The sequence below is a fragment of the Odocoileus virginianus genome, chromosome 19 (assembly GCF_023699985.2).
Source record: "Odocoileus virginianus isolate 20LAN1187 ecotype Illinois chromosome 19, Ovbor_1.2, whole genome shotgun sequence".
Lineage (NCBI taxonomy): Eukaryota > Metazoa > Chordata > Mammalia > Artiodactyla > Cervidae > Odocoileus > Odocoileus virginianus.
In genome coordinates this window covers 19,788,800-19,796,533 of record NC_069692.1, presented here as the reverse complement: position 1 = coordinate 19,796,533, position 7,734 = coordinate 19,788,800, and the positions used below count along the sequence as shown (strand labels likewise).

Below are 7,734 nucleotides of genomic sequence, written 5' to 3'. Positions count from 1 at the left end.
CGCAAAGAGTTGGACACAATTGAGCGACTGAACTGAACTGAACTGAACTGACTTACAATGCTTGTTACATGTATGCGGGTTCAATCCCTGGGTCCGGAAGATCCCGTGGAAAAGGAAATGGCAACCCACTCCAGTATTCTTTTCCTGGAGAATCCCATGAACAGAGGAGCCTGGCGAGCTATCATCCATAGTGTCGCATAGAATCAGACACAACTGAAGCGACTTGGCATGCATGCATTGCAATAAAAGGAAAGCAAAAAGAAGTGTTATGAGGAAACAGAGATAGACCTCACATTCAAGGCTATTAGAATGATGGTAAACGTGAGTGGCTGCTGATCCTGGAGTTACTTCACTGTGACAATCTTTTCTTTCTCATCAAAGGGGAAAAGAGAGAACCATTGTGAAGCATACTACCAGAGACAAGACTGAATTGTAACTGAGGGACCATATTCATGAAAGGATCCTATGGAAATAGTCTTTCCACCAGTCTCATTTTTCTCTCTTGGTAAACAGAGGTATGGGAGTTTAAAATAGTCTGTAAGTTAAGAAGCAGGAAATGTGTCTCCTCTAAGTAGTCAAGGTCAAAATTTACCCCATCTAGTCAAGGGAAAAAACTATGCCCAAAATTAAATTCAAAGCTTAAAAGAAGCAATGTAGGGCAAAATATTAAAAAATCAAGAAAGCACCTGCACTGTTTTACATATCTGTGTCATTCTAATGCACAAATATCATAGGTGATTTTCTGTTGCCTTAAATTTAAAGCTCATTATTACCCCCAGATAAACTCAGTCATCTTTTCCTGAAAAAAAAAATCATGATTTTTTTGCTGTCAGTTGCCAATAACCATATGTAACAGAGGTGGGTATAGATGGGAGGAAATAGTAAAAAGGTCAGCTGCAAGTGAGTTTTGCACAAATAAGGTATATTTTGTTGAAAGCCTCAAATCTCTGAATACTGCATCCTGGCCACTTTTAACTTAGAGAAATGTGAGGTAGGTGGCTCAGATGGTAAAGATTCCGCCTGCAATGTGAGAGACTTGGGTTTGTGGATCCCTGGGCCAGGAAGATCCCCTGGAGAAGGGGATGGCTACCCAGTCCAGCATTCTTGCCTGGAGAATTCCATTGTCAGAGGAGCCTGGAGGGCCACAGTCCATGGGACTGCAGAGTCGAACACGACTGAGTGACTAACATACACACATGAGGTGACACCTGGCTCAGGTCTGCAAAGCTACCACTTCATTTTCATGATCCCAAGTTAACAACTGGCCAAACTGTCACATAATGTCAGTGAAGTCTGGACCCTAAATTATTTCACACGAGTACTGAGATTTATATCTACTACATTCTTAAACTTCAAAATTATTCATATACCTACATATGCATAAAATAAACTTAATGGCCTAATTTAAGCAAACAAAACATAATTTGGACCATCCTAGTTGATAAAAGCAATTTAATAAAATAATAATGTTAAGCTATTTGAAATACATTTCTACAATGAATTACCAAACTCCTCTGTATTCTGCTATGTCAGCATTGCCCTACAGTTTATGCTCTCTGATTTATACCTTTTTCTCTTGTTTCCCAGAAGTACAATTTCAACGTCAGGCATGGGTCTCCTTTGTGCCAGCAGGATCTCACTGAAAGTGGTTAGCCTCTCTGAGATTGGCCTGTTTGAAATAAGAATGTCCTCCCTTGACTCAGTTCAGCTCTCTTTTCTAAGATATCTCTTCTGAATGCTCTGCTCTTTCATAACGCACAGATCTCCTCTCAACAGCCCATAACGTACAGGTCTGAGACACTATCTTTGTCATTTGGCTCATATAAAAGGTGATCATACACATATAATACAATAAACTGGAATGAAGTTAAGCTTTATCTCCATTACAAATGACTCACCTCTAGCTCTTAATAGTTGGGAGATGTTCTTCATATCATTAATTTCCAGCTGTGTTACCTTGGGGTCAAATGTACCACTCCAACTTTATATTTCTGAGACATGTTAGGGAGAAGCAATGTACATTATAAAATTCATGTAAATAAAAGTAAGATTATAATTTAACTTTAAATAGTTACAGGGAAAATTGTCAGCATCACCGACTCAATGGACATGAGTTTAAGCAAACTCTGGGAAGTAGTGAAGGACAGGGAGGTCTGACGTGCTGCAGTCCATGGGGCCACAAATAAGACAGGACTTAGCAACTGAACAACAACAACAATATTTGCATTTTGTAGTAAATTTAACCAACAAACACTAGGTTTACAGAAGGTCAAGGGCTCACTGCTAGGATCTCTGTGGTTAAAAGAATGGGGAAGTGATACTATTACTTCCATAAACAAATTTATACTCTAGTTAGAATAATGAGGTAATCCCAAATATAAAAGAATATGTTTTAAAAAAAAGAAGTTTGTGATTGAATTTAGAATGCACATTCCAAATGAGATCAAATTGAATTAAACAGGATGATGAATGTAGTAGGTGATAAATTTTAAGACGAATTATAAACTTATAAGACACACAGGTCAGTAAGAAGTAGACATACAACACAGAAAAGGGGAGGAGTCAAACGTTTGGTTAGTAAAGAACCTTGACCAGAGGCTTCAGCTCTGCACCAAACTCTAGATATTCTAGATATTGAGAGAGAACTTAGCGGTTCCCAGTTTGAACTCTCATAAAGTAGGAACTGCCCCACTCTGCAATCTCCTAAAACATCACACTGCTTCTCATTAAACTCTAACATTCCACTCCCATAATCACTGAATCAGTCTTGAGACAATACAGCCTACAAGAGATCTGTTCCCTATAAAATGAGCCAAAATTTAGGAGTGAAATGCCTTGAGGTCTTTGGACATATTTTGCCCTTGAGCATCATGTCAGGATTTGAGCTTTATTGACGGCACTTGCTATAAGCATGCATAAATGGAAATTCTACGAAATTGACTAAATGAAAACAAAGAACGTAACCTAATCTGCTCAATCTAACTGGTTTTAATGGTAAAGGATTTGGGAGTTTACTAGAACTGGCTTAAGAAAATAACAAAGACAGCCAATAATCTGATGATTATCAAACCAATGGCAAACTCGCACGATAAAAGAGAGATTCCATCAAAAACAGAGCAGTCTCCCAGAAGGGGAAGGCAGATGAAGGAGAGATGCTGGGGCAGCCCACCGCGTGGTCAGGCGGCCGTTGGGTGGACGCCCTGGCCTCGGCGCCTCCGCCCGCTGCGTGGCCACGGGCAAGCTGCGTGGCCACGGGCAAGCTCCGCGCCCACTCAGCGGGTTACCGTGCCCACTCGCATCAACGTGGCTGCTGGCATGCCCAGCGGCAAAGTGAGATACGCAAAGCTCCCCAGTCCCGACGGCGGACATATTAACAGTCAGAAGGAAACTTCACCTGCCAAGAAGATCTTAAAGCCGAAAAGATGCCCGGGTGTCCTAAGACCTCATGTATTGGAGAAAAGCCGTACTGACATTCCTTTTAAGGCCATTGCCTGCGCCTTCTCACAGTTTTTGGTTGGTGCTTTTCTCATTATTACGGGCTGCCTCCTGCTGGCAGGCTGTATCAGCAAAGTGGGCGCCAATGGAGCCTTCCCAGTCCTGACTGTCGGCATCCTGGTGTTCCTCCCTGGGTTTTACTACCTGATCGTCGCCTACAGAGCCTACCGCGGCTGCCCGGGCTGCTCCTTCCGTGACCTTCCGGACTTTGATTACTAGCCCCCACCCCAGCCAGAGGAGTCACAGGTAGGGGTGAGCAGGGTTGAAAGCATTGGACAAAAGTTGTGGAAATCGATGCTTAAGAATTAAGGAAATCTACGGTTTTGCAAATAAATGTCCGGCACAACTATGGCCAGATTTTATAAATCCATCCTCCAAATGTTAATTGAGTTTACAGTTAGCCGACCAGGAAGTTAAGAGAGGATGTGTCCTATTTTTATTTTCCTGGCCCTTGCAGAAGCCCATGACAAATTTTTCCACTTGGATATGTACAGACGAGGAATAGCAATGTTAATTGTGTGAGGAAATGAAAAAAGTTACTCTGTGAAAGCAAAATGTTGCCACCGCCACCTATTTAGAGCTGAATGTTTCTTTTAAATAGTCCTCATGGACAATTTTATTATATCTTGTGGCAAATAGAAAAATGCGATACATTATGTTAAATTTATTACCAAGTGATTTATTTGGAAAGTTTTTATTTTAGCCCTCATATTAATCTCTAACTTTGTATTTATGAATGATCTTTATAAAACCAAATATCAGTTGAGGAAAAATTAAAAGAGCACTACAGCTGTGTTGTATGGAGGCCCTACAAGCTTTAGGGTCACACAGAGCTTGGTTTAAATCCCAGAGGCAAACTTTCCAGCTGTATAAGCTTGGACACATTAATACTCTGAGACACAGTTGGGGGCCATAATTCCTACAGTTTTGGGTTCTCACTTCAGTTCAGTTCAGTTGCTCAGTCGTGTCTGACTCTTTGCGACCCCAGGAACCACAGCACACCAGGCCTCCCTGTCCATCACCAACTCCCAGAGTTCACCCAAACCCATGTCCATTGAGTCGGTGATGCCATCCAACCATCTCATCCTCTGTCGTCCCCTTCTCCTCCCGCCCTCAATCTTTCCCAGCATCAGGGTCTTTTCAAATGAGTCAGCTCTTCACATCAGGTGGCCAAAGTATTGGAGTTTCAGCTTCAACATCAGTCCTTCCAATGAACACCCAGGACTGATCTCCTTTAGGATGGACTGGTTGGATCTCCTTGTTGTCCAAGGGACTCTCAAGAGTCTTCTCCAACACCACAGTTCAAAAGCATCAATTCTTCAGCACTCAGCTTTCTTTACTGTCCAACTCTCACATCCATACATGACCACTGGAAAAACCATAGCCTTGACTAGACAGACTTTTGTTAACAAAATAATGTCTCTGCTTTTTAATATGCTATCTAGACTGGTCATAACTTTCCTTCCAAGGAGTAAGCGTCTTTTAATTTCATGGCTGCAATCACCATCTGCAGTGATTTTGGAGCCCAGAAAAATAAAGTCAGCCACTGTTTCCACTGTTTCCCCATCTATTTGCCATGAAGTGATGGGACCGGATGCCATGATCTTAGTTTTGGGTTCTAGTGGGGGTCAAATAAAAAATTCCATATCAACAACATAGCACATATGTGTTTTCAAAAGTGTTAATTTCTCACTGTAAAGTAGGGTTCTATAGAAGAATGCACTAAGCCATAAATGAATTACATCTATTCACCTCAAACAGCATAGAAGAGCTGGCCGCCAGAGAGAATTAGACTGCTAATCTGCGAAGTTACAAGTTTAAATCCAGACACAGCGTTACTTTTTATTTGCATAAAACGTCTCTTGATTTCTATACAGGAATAAGGCAAAGCCAGGCTTTGTGGTGCCTAAATTTTATGTAATTTGGATGGGGGGGGGGGTATCTCTTAAGAAATAGAATGCAAATTTGTGAATTCAGAATTAAGCAGAGGGCTTATCAAGGGGCATATACAAGGGTGGGGTCCTGACCCTAAGTCTCATTAGCTTCCTGATAAATTTGGCTGTTAGAGAAGGTGAAGAAAGGATCTAGAGAAGAGGACTGAATATGGAGTTAAGGCTGTGGCTCCAGATTAAAGGTAATATTGAACAAACTAGTAATATTTTCTAGAGAAAAGTATATCATCATTTAAAAACAAATACCTTTTGAAGTGTTGTAATAAAGAACATAGATTTGTGAAAGATAAGGAAAGGAGTGTATTTTCTGGACAAAGAATACTGTCAATTCATAAAAGAGAAGGAAGATACTCTCAGATGTGTTACTGTTAGAATAAACAGGATGTACTCAAGTTGATCTTCCATGGGTGATCTTCCATGGGTATTATATTATCGTTCATACCTAGACATATACCTAATGAATGTGAAAAACAAATAAAGCTCTAAATAATAGTTTGATATTTATCAAATTGTGCTAAATAAACAGGGATAATATGAAATGTAATTTGTTTGGGCTCTGATAGGATCATCATAATCCACTCTCTTATTAGAAACCACAGAATAGACAGAAGAGTATTTTGGGAAAGTAACTGGTACAAAGTTCACCACAGCTTCAATATGAGTAATTAATATTAAAGAACAATAAATCGGTGCAACATTAGCTAAGGAATGCCAACTCATGAAATCAAAGATCCAAATAAAGTCAGTAGTGGTAAACCTTTGTTCAGAGATGAACCTTATCCCAAAGAGCACAGTTAGGCCAGTAAAGACATGCTATGACAGCATGATCATACCACAGAAGATGATACTAGAAATCCAAACATTGTTTTAACTCCACATTGTATGGATACTATATATGGTAGCTTTATAATTTTAGTTTACATAGTCACATATCTAACAACTCTTCTTGAATTATAACTTATATTTATATGCCTTTTCTTTTGTTATACAGAGTTTAGATAAATTTCCTAGAGCAACATCCTTTTGAAATGACTAGATTTCCAAGCAGTGCCTGACAGCTATCTGATAACAGTTAATTGGCTCACCAAGCCGAGTCACTGGACACAAGAGATGGTGAGAAGAAAATGGTAAGAAGATGGTAAGAAGCAAAACCCATCTCCAGACAGAAGAATATTTCTAACAACATTCTGATAGTAGGAGTTTATCCGTGATTTTGAAACAGAGCACAGTACTTCATTAATTTTTGGAAGAAAGTCTTATTTCTCTGTCCTCCCAAGAGTGTGGGCCACAAACTCATAATTTACTCGGAAGTCTTCTTCCATGGTTTTGAAAGTACCCTGTTTCACTGTGGATTCCACAAGCTCATTCATCAGCTGCTTTTCAAGAAATTTGTAGAATATGTCATCTTAAAACCCATACTGAATTGAGAATATTACCTGTCAAAATTTTAAACAGACTAGATGCACCTGCCTAGTAAATTTGGGTCCCGTCATCAAGATTTGTGTGGGAGACCCAAAGACAAACACCTATCCTGTGACAGCTTCAAATATATCATTTAAATGAATGTGGAGAAAAAAACAAGACACTGGTCCTGCTCAACAGGTGCTAGTGGAGCAGTCAAATGAGCTTTTTTCCCATGCCTTCTCCTTCTGCCTTTCCCTCCTCAAAATACTTTAGGAAAGGTTCTATTTGACAAAGTCGTCAAGTTAAAGTATTGGAAAAACAAGAACAGAACAAAACAAAAAAGCATAAAACAGGATCACATAGAGCTATACTTGGAGGAAGGAAGTGGGAAGTAGAAGAAAATGTTTCCAGCCTTGAGTAGATCCAGCTCACACTCTAAAATCTTTCAAGTCAGTCATCAATGATTGGGAATTCTTGGGCTCCCTCAAGTTAAGAAAGAATGGTTTGTGCATTTAACAATGAAGTGATATATTCCATTAAAACTGATCAGGATACACATACTTTCTTACACCTTTCCTCTCTTGGGACATGTTTGGGAAAAATTATTCTTAAAAAATGATAATAAATACTTCTAACAATATTTTCTAGTGATTATTGATATATACACTGCTGCTGCTGCTGCTAAGTCGCTTCAGTCGTGTCCGACTCTGTGCAACCCCACAGACGGCAGTCCACCAGGCTCCCCTGTCCCTGGGATTCTCAGGCAAGAACACTGGAGTGGGTTGCCATTTTCTTCTCCAATGCATGAAAGTGAAAAGTGAAAGTGAAGTTGCTCAGTCATGTCCAACTCTTTGCGACCCCATGGACTGCAGCCAGCCCACCA

The 7,734-nt window shown here is 40.1% G+C and overlaps 1 pseudogene; it reads left to right on the top strand.

The window, feature by feature from the left end:
- Positions 1-3,072: 3,072 nt before the first annotated feature.
- LOC110142497 (transmembrane protein 230 pseudogene) lies at positions 3,073-7,491 on the top strand (annotated as a pseudogene).
- Positions 7,492-7,734: the final 243 nt, after the last annotated feature.